Source organism: Rhinopithecus bieti, unplaced genomic scaffold (genome assembly GCF_001698545.2).
Source record: "Rhinopithecus bieti isolate Rb0 unplaced genomic scaffold, ASM169854v2 scaffold_47937, whole genome shotgun sequence".
NCBI lineage: Eukaryota > Metazoa > Chordata > Mammalia > Primates > Cercopithecidae > Rhinopithecus > Rhinopithecus bieti.
Window position 1 is genome coordinate 99,911 of NW_016818991.1, and position 18,597 is coordinate 118,507.

The following is an 18,597-nucleotide window of genomic DNA, read 5'->3' on the forward strand; positions in this document are numbered from 1 at the left end:
ACTGCAGTCCAGCCCGGGAGGCAGAGCAAAACTCCATCTCAAAAAAAAAATAAAAGAAAGAAAAGAAAAGAAAAGAAATAATCTGTGTAGTCTTGTATCTATTAAAGAAATAGAATCTGAAGTTAAAATCCTTCCCACAGAGAAAACTTCAAGCCCAGGTAGCTTCTCTGGTGAATTCTATCACATTTAAGGAATAAATAATATCAATTCTGCACAAACTCTTTCAGAAAATTGAAGAGGAGTTAACGCTCCCCAACTCATTCTAGGAGGCCAACATTATACTGTTACTAAATCCAGAGGAAGACTTTGCAAGGAAAAGAAAAGAAAGAAACAACCCCAAACCAAAAGTTACAGACCAATATCCCTCATGACAAATATCTCTCTTAAAATGTTAGCAACATGTTCATGGATAAGATGACCTTAACAATTCTAAGATATCAATTCACTCCCAAATTCATCTATAAATTTATGCAAGATGATTCAAAATCCCAACAGGACTTTTCAAGTAAAATTTTAATGAAGTATATACTTACAGAAAGCTACACTAATTATTAAGTACACAGCACAATAGATTTTTGCAAAATGAATAACTAAATAAACATGATCCAGATTTTTTAAAAAAGCTAAAGTATTATCTGCACCCCCACCTTGGAAACTAGAGAATAGCTTTGGCTGTTTTGCCACACACTCTATATAAATAGAGTGTGGGCTGGGTTGTGTGGCTCACACTTGTAATCCTAACACTTTAGGAAGCCTAGGTGGGCAGATCATTTGAGCCCAGGAATTCAAGGCTAGCCCAAGGAATCCTGGGCAATGTGGTGAAAGTCCGTCTCCACAAAAAATACAAAAAAATTAGCTGGGTGTGGTGGCACACACCTGTAGTCCCAGCTACTCAGGAGGCTGAGGCAGGCAGATCGATTGAGCCCAGGAAGTCAAGGCTATAATGAGCTATGATTGCACCACTGCACTCCAGTCTGGACAACAGAGTGAGACCTTATCAAAAAAAAAAAAAAAAAGAATATGGATGGTGTATAAAAGGAAAGTACGTAATTGAATAAAACAAGAGCAGTTCCTTGCTGATGATAACGTACCATGAATTGAGAGGTATGATGAATTCAACCCTCTCCACCTGAGAGATCTCTAAAAACCTACAGAACAAACTAGCAGAAAACATAAAGCCTTCTAGTGAGCCTACTTTATCAAGTTGAGGCATATCTGAATTCCAGTGGTAGACACAATTTGGGCTCTTCCTGCTTCCATCTCCCCACCCCCACCAGCTCCAAAAAGAATGAGGTACTTTTGGGACTAATAACATCCTAGATTGGGTGGGTGTTAGGTGCTCCTCGTTCTTGTAGTTGGGTTCTTTTCATCGCTCAGTTTCCTCATCTGCTAAGTGGGTTTACTTGTCCTATCTAACTCACAAGCATTTGAGGAGGAAGATCGAAATAGGGTAAGATATCTGAAAACAATTCGTGAACTGTAAAGTATTGTTAAAATAAAAGCCATCATAATTATTATTTTAAAAGTTTCCTGTGGCACACATTTACCCATGTAACAAACTTTCACATCCTGCGCATGTACCCCTGAACTTAAAATAAAAGTCAAAGGAAAAAAAAGTTTGAAGCAATTCCAGCCTGGATTAAAAAACAAAAAACAAACTTTATTTCATAATGTGAAATATTTTAGGACAGTATAAATATTTTGATTTCTGGGGGGAAATAGGCCCCCAAATTGAACTCTTAAGTGCCATGTTGTGTGTATATTGCTTGTTTATTTATGTATTAAACTTCAGATTACATGTAATAAACTGTCTTTGGTGCAATGCAATTGATTTTCCTGCATTAGAAGTTGAATTAAATGTGCATTACTCGGGCTGGTCACCATGGGGGAAGCTTAAAAGGTCTGACGGAAAATAAACGAAGACCATTAAGGCTTGCTAGGCCCCATCTCCCTTGGTTAGAAACATGAACACTAGTAGCATCAAATTCATCTCCTTCCAGCTCTGTAATCCAAGAGAGGACAGAGTTCCTCTCTTCCAGCTTCAGGGAAACACTTCGGGGAGAGATTGATTGGCCTAGCCTGGATCTCATTCCAAGCACTGTGTCCACTGGATGAGGCCAATTATCAAAAGGGATAGGGGAAGGATGCTGAGCAGATTAAAGAGTAACATCCACCTCCTACATTTTCTCAAATATTGATACATTCATTCAAGTTGGGGAGTTTCTCCTGCTTCTCCAGGGTGGTCATCTCTGATTTGTAGCGTCTTTTCCTGCGTTGCCTCACGTGGGAGGGAGCCCCATGTGGTGTAGCTGCTGCCTGGTTCAGCGAGAAGGCTGGGCGGTGCAGGCCTCCTGCGTGCTGGGTCGGCCCGCCCCCGGCTATCGAAGACCGGAGAGGAGAAGGGCTCTGTTCGGGTTCTCCTAGCACTAATTCCAAAAGCATTGGAATGGTAGCCATTATAGTGTCTCTATTAGGTTTCCATTTGCTACGGTAACAGAAATAAAGAGGATTTATTGGCTCCTATCGCTTAAAAGGTCCGTCACTGGTGGGGGTGGGGGATGAGATGTGGGGCAATCAGGGCTCCCGCTCTGGTTCTTGGGACTCCCCAGGCTCATCTTTTCCCCGTGCGGCAAGGTGGCTGCCAAGGTGGCGGCAAGGTGGCTGCCACAATTCTAGGTCTCACCTGACAACATCCCCAGGAAGATAGCCTTTTCCAGCAGCGGTCTCTTCAGCACCAGGGTATAATGTCCCAGAAGCTGCCAGCAGACTTCTCCTTACATCTCAGTGACTCCAATCCCTTTGTGAAACCATCCCCGTATCCAGGGAGACGTCACGTGCGAATCCGCTCAGGCCTGGATTCCTGAAACAATCAATGGTTGGGGATAGAAATCCACTTAGGCCAATTGGACCAATCCCTGGTGCTGGCAGTGAGGTCAGTCTTGAAGCACATGGGGTTACGTGAGAGAAGGTGGGAATCTGAATAAAAACTGGGATACTGTAGGGCAGAAGGAAATGGGTGCTGGGCAGGAAACCCCTTAAGGAGCACTCTGCCTCCTTTCTGTGTCTGATCCAAGTCCCTGCCATCCCAAACTGTTGGAAATTTCCCGTGTTGGAAAAATCTGGGAGGGGAGATAAACTAGATGTTCACACTCACCTTGCCATTTTATCCCTTAAACCCTTAGACACCACCCAATTCAAACCCTCATTTTACAAATAATGAGACTCAGAGAGGAAAGTGACTGCCCAAGGTCCTGCTGTGGCTACAGTTGGCTGTAAAGTCATTCAAGCCTTCCCAGCTCCTTTTCTGAGACCTGTCTGTGATGGGTAATTTTATGTGTTAACTTGGCTAGGCCACGATACCCAGATATTTGATCAAATATTATTTTAGATGATTCTGTGAAGGTATTTTTTAGATGAGATTAACATTTAAATCAATAGACTTTGAGTAAAGCAGATGACCTTTGATAACATAGGTGGGCCTCAACCAATCAGTTGAAGGCCTTAATAGGAAAATGATTACCTGCCCAGAAGAAGAGGGAATCCTGTGAGTGGACTGCCTTTGGGCTCAGCTGCACCTCTTCCGTGGGTCTCCAGCCTGCCTGCTGACCCTGCAGATTTTGGGCTTTGCCAGCCTCCACAATTGCATGAGCCAATTTTAAAAAGTAAATCCCTCTCCCCATGCATATACATCCTATTGGTTCTGTTTCTCTGGAGAACTCTGACTTCCCTAAAGGCTCAACCTATTATTTATCCTGACTTTGGACCTACACCTATGTTTAAAAAGGTAATATTCTAAACGAGTGGCTGCTCAGCAATGGGTATAGGATTATTGAATAACTAGTTTTCAGTTAGTGATGAGCTGGAGGAGTGTATAGAGACTAATGTCAGAGTTCTCACAACTGCAGCATGTAACTGAAGAAAAGAGGCTTGCCCTGTTGATGTTCAACATCAGCAAAGATCCTTTTCTCCCTGCTGTAGCTCTTCCTGCTTGAGACAAAATGTCCATGTTATCAGGATCTGCTATAGGCCATTAGGCTCCCTTTAGTTGCGCTTTGGGCTGCCCACATCCATTTCCCCTTCGCAATATCTAGAATTCCCTTTGGGGCATTACCCTTCCCCAATGTGGATGGCTAATTGTGGGCAGTGGTCCCGCTATGGATGCTCAAGGGGCCAGACCTGGCTCCCATTCAGCCTGAGTGTGAGCATGTGACTTCAACCCAGCCAATTACAAACTCTCTCCTGGGACTTTAAATCAAGTGACATGAGAATAAGAGGGTGTATTACTCCGTTCTCATGCTGCTATGAGGAAATACCTGAGCTGAGCAATTTATAAGGGAAAGAGGTTTAATTGACTTAGTTCTGCAGGGCTGGGAGGCCTCAGGAAACTTACAATCATGGCAGAAGGGGAAACAAACACATCTTTCTTCACATGACAGCAGCAAGAAGCGCAGAGCAAAGAGGGGGGAAAACCCCTTATAAAACCATCAAATCCCGTGAGAACTCACTCACTATCACAAGAACAACATGGAGGTAACCACCCCCATGATTCAGGTACCTCCCGCGGAGTCCCTGTGGAGATTCAAGATGAAATTTGGGTGGGGACACGGTCTAACCATATCAGAGGAGAAGGTTGGTGCCATGCATTGCAGAAGAGGCAGTACAAGCACCAACATTTCTACAGGATCCTCTGGTTATGAAACTATTTGTGGACTTTCTGTGAACTCTGTCCAGCTTCTTGGCCTTCCAGTGTGCTCATGGTTCTGGCCATTTCCAACCCTGACTATCAGGCTGCTGTCAATTTTACAGGCCTCTATGAGTCTTTACTTTGGTTATCCAGAATTGGCATCTAACCAGCACCCAAGTCCCCCAACTGATACAAATCGTTGAGTACTGTTTCCAGCTCTGCTTTAACTTAGTGATGTCATTTCACTTCCCCAAGCCTCAGTTTCCTCATATGTAAAATTAGGGAATGAGCCTAGATCTGTGTTCTGCAAATATGTTTCAGCCATAAGAAATTTCATGCAAACAAATCTCCCTTATAGGAGTAGTTAACTCATAAAACTGGTCCACACAGTGCTGCTCTGGTTTAAGAGAATCCTGTCCTCTTAGCACTTTCTCAGTAGTGCCCTGCTGTGACTCCTGCAGGATTCCACAGAGCATGCTGGACTAGACAATCTCTAATACCATAAAGGGACAGGGGTGTACTCTCTCTCCCTCATGGCAACGAAAAATAGTCTGGGTTGATTTAATTAACTCAGGGAGGCATCATATCCACGGTGTCTTATTGACAAAAACTTGTTTCTTCTCTTCTTGAAGGAAATGTGCTTAGTAAATGTCTGTGAAATGTTTAAACACACACACATACACACACAACCAATTTAGCTGCCTAGTTTTTTTTTTTTTTTTTTTTTTTTTTTTTTTTTTTTTGTTGTTTTTTTTTTTTTCTTTTCTTTTCTTTTGTCTTTTCTTTGAGACAGAGTCTCACTCTGTTGCCCAGGCTGGAGTACAGTGGCACGATCTCGGCTCGCTGCAACCTCCGCCTCCGAGGTTCAAGTGATCCTTCTGCCTCAGCCTCCCAAGTAGCTGGGATTACAGGTATCCACCACCACACCTGGCTAATTTTGTATTTTAGTAGAGACAGAGTTTCACCATGTTGGCCAGGCTGGTCTTGAAGTCCTGACCTCAGGTGATCTGCCCACCCCAGCTTACCTACCAAAGTGCTGGATTACAGGCGTAAGCCACTTCACCCAGCCAGCTGCCAAGTTTTTTTTTTTTTTTTTTTTTCACATTACAATAGTTAATTTTATTTGTTCAAGAGCTCATTATTGCAAGCATTAAACCAAGCATAGGCTTTGAATTCTGTGAGCCCAAATTCACATATTGAAGACAGATCAAAGCAAACTGCAGATCCATGTACACGGATGAAAACTAAAGGCTCAGAGTTAAATAACATTGTAGTTTTTAAATTTCTATAGCTAGAGTCCATGTAGTCACAGGTCTTTTACGTCCTTCTGGATGTCCCACAGGGTATCTGACTTTTCTTGAGCTAGCAACTTCATCATCCTTTAGCTTCTGGATTGATAACGCTGTTAATTCCTCTGGCATGAGGATACACGGAAGGCTCAGGAAGATTCATTCTCGATGCCATTACATCCCCTTTACCATTTTTGACATGGGAATGGAATCCTGGATAGATTTTTCAACATGGATTCAATAAGATCAGCCACACTTAATCCAATAGGCCCAGTTGGTATATCCTTTTAGCTTGATGACTTCATAGGCACTATTCACCACCATCTTATGCATCCTTCCAATTTTCACTATCATTGTCAGTTCCCATTTCTGGATTCCGATTCCAATTCCTGGAGAGAAAACCTGCCACATTTCACGCCACTCCACACAGCCACACTTGAGTCGCCATTGTTCCCCAAAAATCCACCCATGGCAGCTGCTGGGATGAATGCCAAGTTTTTCAGCATAAGTAGCGAAATCTAGCAGACATCCGATTACATCCACTTCCAATCACGCGGTGTTTGGTAATCCACTTAGTTTTCCGGGTAGCATATGTAAGATGTCCACTGGGTTGGAAACACAATATATGATGCAATCAGGTGATGTACGTTTGACAATCTGAGGAATAATGCATTGAAGACATAACATTTCTCTGCACCCAGATTGAGTCGACTCTCCCCTTCTTGCTGACGGACTCCTGATTACCACTACCAATCTTAGGAATTGGCAGTCACAGAATAATCTTTATCTGCCACAAATTTTATGCTCCGTCTGAAGAAATAACTCCCATCTGCTGCCCATGCTGCAGATCATCATTTCTCCTTAAGCTTATCTTCCAAAACATCCCCACCAAGAGCAAGTTCATTCAGCCAGAGGACTTCCCAGAATGGCTGATAGCACCACGCCATACAACTTGTCCAAACCACTACAGTGATCTTATTGTTTGGGACTGTTGCCTCTTCTTCCGCAACTGGGTGCAATGAGTTTTTCCTTAAGAGTTGCCATTTTGCACTAGGAGAGGGAAGGCGCTGGAGACCTCCGTAACAGCAGCAGTGCGGAGAAGACAATCCCAGCTGCCAAGTTTTAAGAGCGCTTTTTATCATGGGGAAGGCACAGCAAAACTACAAAAAGCAAACAACAGCAACAAAATCTGGAGTGGGGACGTTTTAATTTAAAGTTTTAAATTAAAGTGTCTCTTTTTTTAATTTTTTATTTTTTAAGTAATTAATTAATTTTGAGACTGGATATGAGACTGGCTAATTTTTGTATTTTTAGCAGAGGTGGGGTTTTGCCATGTTGCCCAGGCTGGTCTCAAACTCCTGGGCTCAAGCGATCCACCTGCGCCAGCCTCCCAATGTGCTGGGATCACAGGCATGAGCCACTGTGCCCGGCCCAGACACACTTTTTCCCACAAAAAAAAAAGTGCTGATTTATACATTTATCATGGAGAAATACTCAATTCTGTATCTCAAAGACCCAATAAAATAATCTGAAATGGACAAGACTTTATTCACAAATGCCTTAGAGACATTTTAGACTAGGCACAATGGCTTACATCTGTAATCCTAGCACTTTGGGAAACTGAGGTGGGTACATCTTGAGCCCAGGAGTTTGAGACCAACCTGGGCAACATGGTGAAACCCATCTCTACAAAAAATACAAAAAGTTAGCCAGGTGTGGTGGTGCCTGTGGTCCCAGCTACTTGGTAGGCTGAGGTGGGAGGACTGCTTGAGTCTGGGAGGTCGAGGCTGCAGTGAGACAAGATCATTCCACTGCACTCCAGCCTGGGCAACAGAGTAAAACCCTATCGGAAATTTAAAAAAAAAAAAAAAAAAATCCGCCATAGACCTGGTGTGGTGGCTCACACACCTATAATCCCAGTGCTTTGGGAGGCTGAGGCAGGAGGCAGCAGGAGGATCATTTGAGGTCAGGAGTTCAAGATCAGCTTGAGCAACATAGCAAGATTCTATCTCTACAAAAAATTAAAAGAAAAAAATTAGCTAGGCATGGTGGCATGTGCCTCTATATAGTTCCAGCTACTCAGGAGGCTGAGGTGGGAGGATCACTTCGAGGCTGGAGTAAGCCGTTACTGCACCACTGCAGTCCAGCTTGGGCAACAGAATGAGACCCAGTCTCAAAAAAAAAAAAAAAAAAAAAAAAAAATCTGGTGTATATTTAATTCCATGAAGAAATCAAACATTATCCCTGCTTTTGGCCTGTAACACCAGGTACTTTGCTTAGGATTTTCACACACAATCTCATGTACTCTCAAACAACTTTCTGGAAAAGTATCATTTATGATTCCTGTTTTATTGTTGAGGACACTGAAGCTCAGAGAGATTAAGTCATTTACCTAAGCTCACACAGGTAGTAAGCAGCCACTAACTGCATGGCTGCAAAGCTTACGTTCTTTCAAAGATAATACTCTACTCCTTTCATTAACACTATGCATTTGGAGATATTAAAGTGTAGAATAATTTGACTACATAGTTCAGTGGTCTTTCAGCTTTCTCTTCTATATACAGCCTCAATAGGGAGACCCATAACTCCCAGCTGAAGAAGCATCAGAGACCTCTGGGTGCCTCCCTTGGGTTCCATGTGTCTTTGCAGGAACACTGGTAGAGTTAGTTCTCGAAAGGAACGGTCCTTTTAACCCTGGGCAGTCTTATTTCCTATGGCCAGTTGAAGTTTCCTCTAGGAAGGCAAGCTCATTTTAACAAATACAATCAGGAATAAATATTTACAACTGAAAAAATGCTTTTGTGAAAATGAATTCTCTGACTCTCTTCTTTGTTACTCTACAGACATCATCAGTCACTGAAGATAATGACGGAGTTATGGGATTGGGGATATGGGATATGGGATATAAAGGTAACTATGACCTTGTTCAAATAATTCTAATTTTGACCTTTTGTTACCACTTTGTCCATGTCAGCTGTTCTTATTTCTAAAAATGATGGTACTCTAAAGATAATCCAAAGAGTATCTATTCATTCCAGTGAAGTTAATCAACATTTGCATATGTGGTTTACTGGGCAATAAATGATTTCTAGGTACTGGTCCTGAATATGCCACTTCATAAGTAATTGTGTACTCTTGGGTAGGTCACATAAGCCCATTGAACCTTATTTTATTCATCTCTGAAATGAGAGATTTAGATGAGGCATTCTGTAAACTTTAAGATTCTTATTTTGCTGGTTACTTTCAAGGACCTGGGATCTATGCAATCCCAAATATGTCCAGCAGAGGTCAGGAGATGTCACTAAAAGCTCTGAGGTCTACTTTAATCCCAGTTAGCTGTGTAAATAGTTTTATGGTAGTCCCTACTCTCTGTGTTACTTACCTGATTTTTTAAGGTTGGGCAGGCATTTTTCTTGAAAAATTAAAGTAGAGATGCATTGTATTCTTTAGGCCTCTTTCTCAAATGCAAACCATTTCTCCACTGGCCAATGACTAGTAAACTACCCAGCAGAAGGTGACACGTGGGAACAGTTTAACCTTTGGTAAACGTAAGCAAGTATGGATGCTATGGCAAATTCCATTTCATCAAAATTCTCTCTTTACAAAGGATTTCTTTACAAAGGAATCCTTTACAAAGGATTTCTAAACTCTAGCTAGTGATCTAATATTTTGAAAAATATTCATGATCACACCACTGCACCAGCCTGTGCGACAGAGCAAGACTCTGTCTCAAAAAAAAAAAAAAAGAAACATATTTATCCAGCAAAATTATTGTCACAATATGGGTTTCAATCAATATTTCTCTTTTCTCTCTCTTCTGGGTTTCATCAGAAAATTATCTCGGAAATACACCATTGCAGAGATAAAGAATCCTAATAAATATTTAAATATTATAAGCATTGGTTTATTTAGGCAGAAACAGGAGGACTGATTTAAATGTGGATTGAATCCAAAGAATTGGGAATCAGAGGAAGACCCTGCAGCAAGGTCAAGCCCATCCCAAAGAGCTGTTTAAAGAAAATGTAGTAGAGACAGTCTGGAGGTTAAAGTTGACTCTGGGTAAGACCTCCATTTAAACCTTGGTCAAGTTATTTGGTAAAGTTTCTTAACTTTCCTGGAGATAAACTCCCCCATTTCCTGATCTATATAATGCGGACAATGGTAAAACCTCATAAGATTTGTGTGGGGATTAAATGAGCTAATACACATATATAAAGAGTTTAGGAAAACACCGCCACACATTAAATGAGCCATAAGTGAGAGCTATTGCTGTCATACATTTTACTAGAGAGGAGTGTTTTTAGAAAAAGCAAATGGAGAGCAAAATCACTGTGTCTTTTTCCAAATCTCTCTCATGACTATGTCAGGCTAGGTTTGATGATGCTGTTGTGTGTTTCAGCCACCGGAGCTGACAGACCCCGATCTGGCCACCTGGCCTGTTGATGGCCATGCAGACCTAACTGGCACCATCATCCCCGGCTCACAGGAGCAGCAGAGGCAGCTGGATGCCCATTCCTGCCAGCCAGTCCTTACCTGACTGCCAGCCCATCAGCCATAGTCGGAGGCTGCCTTCCCCATGGAGCAGGGACAGTCGGTGGCTTTTCCCCTCTCTCAATGACCACGTGGAGCCTAGGCTGGTGCTGGCTTGCCTGCTCCCCGCTTGGAGGTCAACTTCCACCCAGTGCTTCACCTTTTGCCTCCAAGGCTTTCCTTTTTTTCAGCACTCAGGCCAGGTGAGGGTGGCTCATGCCTGTAATTTCAGCACTTTGGGAGGCTGAGGCTGGTGGATCACTCAAGCCTAGGAGCTCAAGACCAGTCTGGGCAACTTGTCAAAACCCTGTCTCTACAAACAATAAAAAAAATTAGCTCAGTGTGGTGGCACACACCTGTAGTCCCAACTACTTGGGAGGCTGAGGTGGGAGGATCTCTGGAGCCCGGGGAAGTCGAGCTTGCAGTGAGCTGAGATTGCACCCCTGCACTCCAGCCTGAGCAATAGAGTGAGACTGCCTCAAAAAAAATGAATGAAAGAAAGAAAGAAAGAAAGAAAGAAAGAAAGAAAGAAAGAAAGAAAGAAAGAAAGAGAAGAAAAAGAAAATTAGCACGTGGTTTACTCATTGTCACTACTTCTTCCCCTGCTCTGGCAGGCTCCTCTAGGGCAGGTCTGCACTGATCTCTCCCACCATCGCTAACACACGGTAGGATGGACTGGGCTCTGAGAGAGCTGGGAACAGTGGGCCAAGCAGGGCAGAGAGGCCTATGTGTGTCCTGCAGGAGACAGAGCTGGGTCGTGCTGCGCTCTGATGATGAGGGGTATGAGCTGGGTGGCAGGAGGCATGGGTCAGGTGGGATGGCTCCCTCAAAGGTTGGAGAAAAGCTGGCAGGGGGGCAAATGAGCAGAACATTCCAGATCAGCTGTGGGTGGCACCCATCAACCACCCTGGGCTGTCCAGCAGGGTGGGGGCCAGAGCAGGATTTCTACAACCTGCTCACATCCTTGAGACCCTTCTGAAGACCCAGACCAGTCATCGAGGGACCTCCCAATCACTCACATTCAAAATCAAAAATTAAAAGGGAGATGGCTGTCTCCTTACACTGACCATAGCTGCAAACTTTCTGAAAAAGGCTTAAACTCTTAAGGTTTCTGCTTACTCAAATGGAAAGAAAATGGGAGGAAGTGTTGATTCAAAGAGAAACTTTCTGCTTCCTTCTAAAGATGACTGCAGCCTAATTCTGGCTCTGACACTGTCTTGCTCAGACCCAGTCAAGCTCCTGGCTCCTCCAGGCCTTGCTTTTGGTGCCTGTAAGGCAGCTCTGGAGTAATGGGGGCAAGCCTCGCCTGCGAGGAGTCGGGGAAGGCGTGAGTGTGATTTGTGATTGCTGATACTTGATGCCCACACACCCCACTCACAACATGTGTTACTGTCAATGTAATTTAAGATATTTTTATAAAAAAAAAAAATCTAATGTCTTATCTTGTTGGAAATCCCCTTTAGGAAAGTGCTAATGCTAACTATTGAACATGTATCCATTGCATTTATAATAATCCTAATAATAACTGCCATTTATTTAGTATATAGAAAAAGTATATAGAAAGCCATGGTGCAGTAGCACCATTCTTCCCATTTTACAGACAGGGACGCTGAGCCTTAGGGAGATGAAGCAATCTGCCCAAATGCAGGCCGCTAGGGCCCAGTGGGCCCCAGGCATGCATGAGCTCAGAGCTGGCGCTCTTAAACCCTTCTGGGTCTCTCCATGCACAGTGAGTTCCTGCTTGGCCCACTCTTGGGGCTCTGGGGACAGGCCTGCCTCGGGACCTTTGCAGGTGCTGCTCTCTCCTCCTGGGATTCCTCCTCTTCCTCCCTCCCGCCTCCCGCCCTTCCTTCAGGCCTCTGCCCCATACCCGCTATTACTGAGCCTCTCTCTCCCACATGAACGGATCCACCTCTTCCCCCTTTCCCTTTCTTGTTTGTCTTCCTCGCTTCCTTGTTTGATCATTCTCTGTTTGCTTCCCCCACTAGAATGAAGGCCTGTGGGGTCTTTGTTTTGTCCGTGGCTGTATCTTTAGCATCTAGGAGAAGGTGCTCCCTTACTATCAATTCAACAAACCAGTGAATGAATGAGTGGTCGCCAGGATTAGCGGGGCTGGTGGGCAGAGCAGAAGTGGTCTGGATGCTGAGATTTGAGGGAGAGCCCCCTCCAAGCCCTCAGGACTCACTGTAGAGTTAACTGTGCCACAGGGCCCAGCTCTGGCAGAGCACAGTTCAATAGCTAGGAATGAGCCCACCTCCCCTCCCCACTCCCCACTTCATCAGAAGACTGAGCAGCTTTTTCTCTCCACCCGGCTTCCAGCAATACCTCCCCTTGGGGCCTTTTCTGGTCATTCTCCCTAAGGAGGTACTGTGAGAGTTCAGGGGTTGGGGGCAAGCGTGAGGGTCTCTGGGGAAGGGAGATCTGTAAACACTTCAGTTTTAGCCTTGAAATCCCTGAAGTCTCTTCCCTCTGGCTGGTTTGTCCAGCCAGAATAAACTTTCTTTTGGGGTGAGCAGCTTGGCTGGCTTTTCAAGACTCAGTTCAGACATCTTTGCCGCCCATCTTCCAGGTTAGTGCCCTCCTTGCTGTCCTCAGGACGGTCTCAGCCCTCTCCTTGCTTCTCACAGCAGCGTTGCCTCTGTCTGCTTCTCAGTGAACACTCATGGTCTGTGGTCTTGCCTGTCTTCCTCTGGGGCCCAGGCCCAGAACAGCAGGGTCTCAAATCAATGTTTGCTGAGTAAATGAAGTGGGATGGGGAGACAACCAGTGTTACCATCTGAGAGCTAGCACTGCGCATCATCAATGTTTGCATGCCTTCTCCAGCTACAAGTGCCAGGGTCAGCCGCGAATCCAGAGGGGACCATATCTTATGTAGGCCGTAGGACTGATTCAAGACAAATGATGCTTTGCCCTGCAAAATCGGTGCTGCTGGGCCGGGAGTGGTGGCTCACACCTGTAATCCCAACACTTTTGGAGGTCGAGGTGTGTGGAACACCTGAGGTCAGGAGTTGGAGACCATCCTGGCCAATGTGGTGAAACTCCGTCTCTACTAAAAATACAAAAAAAATTAGCTGGGCATGGTGGTATGTGCCTGTAATCCCAGCTACTAGGGAGGCTGAGGCAGGAGAATTGCTTGAACCTGGGAGGCAGAGGTTGCAGTGAGCCAAGATCACGCCACTGCACTCCAGCCTGGGCAGTAGTGAGACCCCGCCTCAAAAAAAAGTTTTAAAAAAAGAAAAACCAGTGTTGCTGGTAGCAGGCTGCCCCGTGGTTAGTCCCTATCCAGCTCAGAGAATGAAGACACCAGCAACAGGGGCATCTCTCTCCCTCCTCCTGTTGCTCAAGCTCCAACAGCTTCTTGCATGCATCCTCAGGCTGACCGCAGAGTGGGGGCTGGGGAGTAGGGGCAGTTCTCATTTACAGGGGGAAAGAAATCCTGAGTGGGGATAAGAAAGGGGAAGAGCAGTAGCGGAAGCCCTGAGGGATGGGTAAGCACCCCTGGAAGCACAGAAACCCCATGACCTTCTGTTCTGACTCATCTGTCTTCTAATTCTTTCTGGCTTCTTGGCAAGGACAGTGGACCCTGCTGAGAGGGCTTCAGGAATGGCCAAAGGCTGAGACGGTGCAGCCTCAGCCACGCCCAGAAAGAACTTGGATAAGTCTGTCTTGCTGTTTTTCCAGTTTTTGTTTGCACCTCACAGGAAGAACTGGTTCGCCTTCATTCCTAGCCCCACCAAATTGACAGGTTAGAGTGACTCAGGGACCATCCCCTTTGTCAGGCAGTTCCCTCACTTGCTGGACTGAGTGTGGTTCTGCAGTGTGGTTGGGGCCCCTGCATAATGCTTTAGCCAGCAACTACATTAGAGAACTCTCTGTCTAGACTAAAGCCTCATTTCCCAAAGTTGTCAGGTTAAAGACATCCCCTAGAAGTTCTGATTGGGTCGGTCTGGGGATGCCCTGAAATCGATTTCTGATGTGTGCCAGATAATTTATAAAGTAGCTCAGTAAAAACCAACCTCAGCCGGGCACAGTGGCTCAAGCCTGTAATCCCAGCACTTTGTGAGGCCAAGGTGGCTGGGTCACTTAAGGCCAGGAGTTTGAGACCAGCCTGACCAACATGGTGAAACCCTGTCTCTACTAAAAATACAAAACTTAGCCAGATGTGGTGGCACATGCCTGTAATCCCAGCTACTCAGGAGGCTGAGGCAGGGGAATCGCTTGAACCTGGGAGGCGGAGATTGCAGTGAACTGAGACCGTGCCACTGCACTCCAGCCTGGGAAACAAGAGCAAAAATTCCATCTCAATAAATAAATAAATAAATAAATAATAAATAAATAGATACCAACCTCATAGAAAGTGATAGAAATGTGAAAAAACAAACAAACCTCATTAGCGCCTGGCCCCTTCCCACCTGGCAAGCCTAATTTCCTGCACATGCGCCCTGAGCTTCCTCCTGCAGTTCACTCTGCCTGGAAGGCCCTTTCCCACCTTTGCCTATCTGGGGAGCTCTGAGTCTGGGTTTTTTGCCTGGGGAGGCTTTCTCCATTACACTCTTGAGGCCTCTCACAGAGTTAGGAAAGTCCTCTGCTCCCATAGCTTTGTGGGTGTTTCCCATCTGGAGCCTGCAGCAGGCTGGAATGAGAGGTGGCAGTAGAAAACCAGCCCTCTTTATGAGTAAATGAGTATTTGGTCACCGATACAGCTGAAGTGCTGGTTAAGTCTTGCTTTCCCCGGAACAATGCTGCTGATTTGTACAATTGATGACTCTCGCTCACCAGCCCCAGATTATTTCAATGGCTTCCCATTGTGCCTGGGATCGAGTCCAAGATTCAAGTGCCTAGCATGCTGCAAGAGCCCTAAATGACCTGTGGGTCCCTCTGGCCTCATCTCCACCCATCCCACCCCTACCCTCCTTGCATTTCCTCACAAGGGCCACACTCTCGCGCCTCCCACTTTCATTCATGATGTTCCCCCTGCTTGGAATACTTTATCCTCATGTCCTACCCTGCCTCATCTGACTCCTACTCACCTGTCAGAAGTCACCTCCTCTGGGAAGTCTTCACAGGTTAATGAGAGGTGAGTCAACTTCCCAGCAAGATGGAGAAATCAGGATGCCCCTAAATAGGGGGTTGAATAAATCCAGGATTCTACCTCCACAAAATGAAATAAAGCTGGAGATGTGAATTTTCTTACTTCTTTATTAGGCAGTTTTTAAAATACTATTATGTTCATGGCAAGATATTCAAGAATGTGAAGTGAAGAGTAAGTCCCCTCCTCCTGGTTTCCGTCTTCCCTGAGGCATTCACTGTTGTCAGTTCCTTGAGTGGGTCTTACAGAGGTGTTCCACACCTGAACAGGTATACACGTATGTCAAGGTGAGCGAGGGGTAAAGATGGGGGGATTTGAAATGTATTTAAGGCATGGCCCCTGCACCTGAGAAACTCACAACTTCTTGGGAAGGTTAAGTCAGCCCTACCCCATGAGTTAGAGTATTAAAAAACATGTGGAAACCTGAATGAGGTCACTCACTCAAGGCCACTCAAAGTCACTCAGAGCCAAGATTCAAGCCCCAAAGAGACTGAATGGGCTTGTTCTATAAACCACCCACCTGCCATCAGTAAAGGGGACACCTTTCATAAGTGGTATCAAGACAGAATTCCTAAGCCCCAGTCCCCAGGTATAGTTCAAATGCACATTATTATAATCCTTCTATTGCAAAGTCCTGGTTCTGGGACTTTTAAAGCTGGGACATAGCTGAGTCTGGGGCTGGAAACCAGGACTGGCAGGTGCAATAAAAGTAATAGTCCATCAAGCTTTGTTGCTTGAACTATGGTTACCACAAATTATTACAGGAAAACCAAAAACACTCCATGAAACTGAAGTATTAAAATGAAACTCCAGCTTTGAGAACAGAAACAGTTTTAAAATTGGGGCATCTTTTGGTCTGACATCTCCACCCAGGCCATTTGACATGTGAGAAAATCTCAAGAGGTGAAGTGACTTGCCTGAGGGCACTGGGTTGGTTTTGACAAAATGAAGACCAATATGCCTGGTTCCTATTCTGAGTTAGTCACTGTCCACAGCACCGCCTTCCCCACCACCAAGGGGAAGAAAAGCTGCAGAACATGGTGGGTGCGCCCATGTCCTTCCTGAGACGCAGCCTGTGCACTCTTGAAGTATTCTCTTACTTCAAGGGAGAACCGATGGAAATATCAGGCTTGGAAGATCAAGTCAGGAACTCAATCACTGCCTCACTGTCATTGTTCCCAGCTACAAACCATAGACACTGACTACCTGAATGGAGAAGAAAATGTATCAGAAGGTAAACAGGCAGGTCAAAGAACCACCACAAGACCCTAAAACTAGGTTTAAAGCTGCACGGTCAAGGACAACACTCCCGACAGAACCCAAGTCCTATGTGCTGAGAAACCTCAATGTGTCCTCAGCCGGCTCAGTGGCCCCTGCTGTGCCAGGAATTCAGATGTGCTGCACTGCCCACCATCCACAGTGGACATTCTCGGGAGTCCTGGCCTCCCTCAGACCCCCCAAGGTTCCCCCAAGGTCTGGCACAGGTCCCTCTAGTTGGCCAGCCCTGGTCACACGCCCTGGCTGTAGTTGCAAAAGGGAGGCTGAGAAAGGGGAAACAGAACATTTCCGTTTCTCTAGTAGAAGGTGAGGACCTCCTCCCGATCAAACCATAAAGTGAGAGTCCCCCAAACATGAGAAAGGGGTTTAAATGGCCGGTGGCTCCAAAAAAGAAGATACATGTCCTCTACCTGTTGGAAGTGGAGCATAAGGAAGGTGGATGAGTCCTAGAACAGGGAGGGACAGGAGACCCTCCACAGGGTTGGGGCAGCTGGGTCTGTTAACTGCAATTTGACTTCGTGGTGCAGGAACGTGACACATGAGGCATAACTCCACTATCCCAATATCACAGGGCCAGGGTTGCCAGATGAAAGTCACATGCTTGGGGAATTGCAACACAGGAAGAGAAATTGAGCAATGAAGAGAAATTGAGAAATGAAGTCTAAGTACGTTGAAGAGGAAGGGAAGGCTAATCTCTTCCTGCCCTGGTTAAGAAAGAATTTGAATGGAGAAGAGGAGGAAAGGAGGCTGACTTGTATTAAGCACCTACTATTTTTGAGCACCGGGCCCTGAAATGTGGCTGACATGATCTCCTTTAATATGGAGAAAGAGAAACAGTACAATCTTGATAATTTGGGGGTTTGGGAAAAGATTTCTTCCCCGTGTGTTTCTTCCGTTAGTGTCACAGCCTCCTGGCCTCTCTCCCCTTCCCGCACGCCCCTCCTGGCTGTGAGTTGCAGAGGACAGTATAAGCCTAGCTCTGCCTGCCTCCTGCTTTCCCTTGGGTGGGGCCTCCCATTGGCAGCTGGCGAGCATAGCCATCAGGCAGCCAGCCCTGCAGTGAGGCCTGCATGTCTCAGTCCTGCCTATGACCAGGCAGGTGGGTCTAATTCTGAGTATGACATTAGGATGTTGGTTGTTGCCTGGTTCATCTAAGCCACACCCTCAATCCGGGCTTTCATCAGCAAAGAGGGTGATCCTGTAATCCATACCTATTTTACTCCTTATGTCTCAATAGTTTAGAACTCACACTGAGGAAAAGGGATGCTCCTTACTGCTCCCTCTCCTCAAATCTCACCCGTAATTTCTGGTAGGATTAGCACAACATTTGACAAATATTAAAGGATTCAATTTTTAATCATCCTGGGAAGAGGTGCTCTTAACTTGAGGTTTGGGGATGGACTTCAGAGCATGGGACATTCATTTATTTATTATTTTTCTTTTCTTTTCTTTTTTTTTTTGAGACAGGGTCTTGCTCTCTTGCCCAGTCTGGAGTGCAACAATGCAATGACAGCTCACTGCAGTGTTGACCTCTTGGGCTAAAGTGATCCTCCCACCTCAGCCTCCTGAGTAGCTGGGACCACAGGCATCCCACCACACTCACCTCCTCTACCATAAAGTCTGAGGGAAAGTTACTTTCTCTCCAAGACATTCTTGCAGCTGAGAGTGTTACATAACATAGTTGACCAATGAAGTATAAGCTGAAGAATTCTGGGAGCTTCTGGAAA

The 18,597-nt window shown here is 45.3% G+C and overlaps 2 long non-coding RNA genes across 2 annotated transcripts; one reads left to right on the forward strand and one right to left on the reverse strand.

Moving 5' to 3' along the window:
• Positions 1–1,817: 1,817 nt before the first annotated feature.
• LOC108519168 (uncharacterized) lies at positions 1,818–2,802 on the reverse strand. The gene is made up of 2 exons (XR_001882549.1): positions 2,684–2,802; positions 1,818–2,485 (listed from the first exon to the last, which is right to left on the reverse strand). It is a non-coding gene; the product is annotated as an uncharacterized LOC108519168 (long non-coding RNA).
• Positions 2,803–2,861: 59 nt separating this feature from the next.
• Positions 2,862–10,686, forward strand: LOC108519169 (uncharacterized). The gene is made up of 3 exons (XR_001882550.1): positions 2,862–2,932; positions 8,817–8,883; positions 10,373–10,686. It is a non-coding gene; the product is annotated as an uncharacterized LOC108519169 (long non-coding RNA).
• Positions 10,687–18,597: the final 7,911 nt, after the last annotated feature.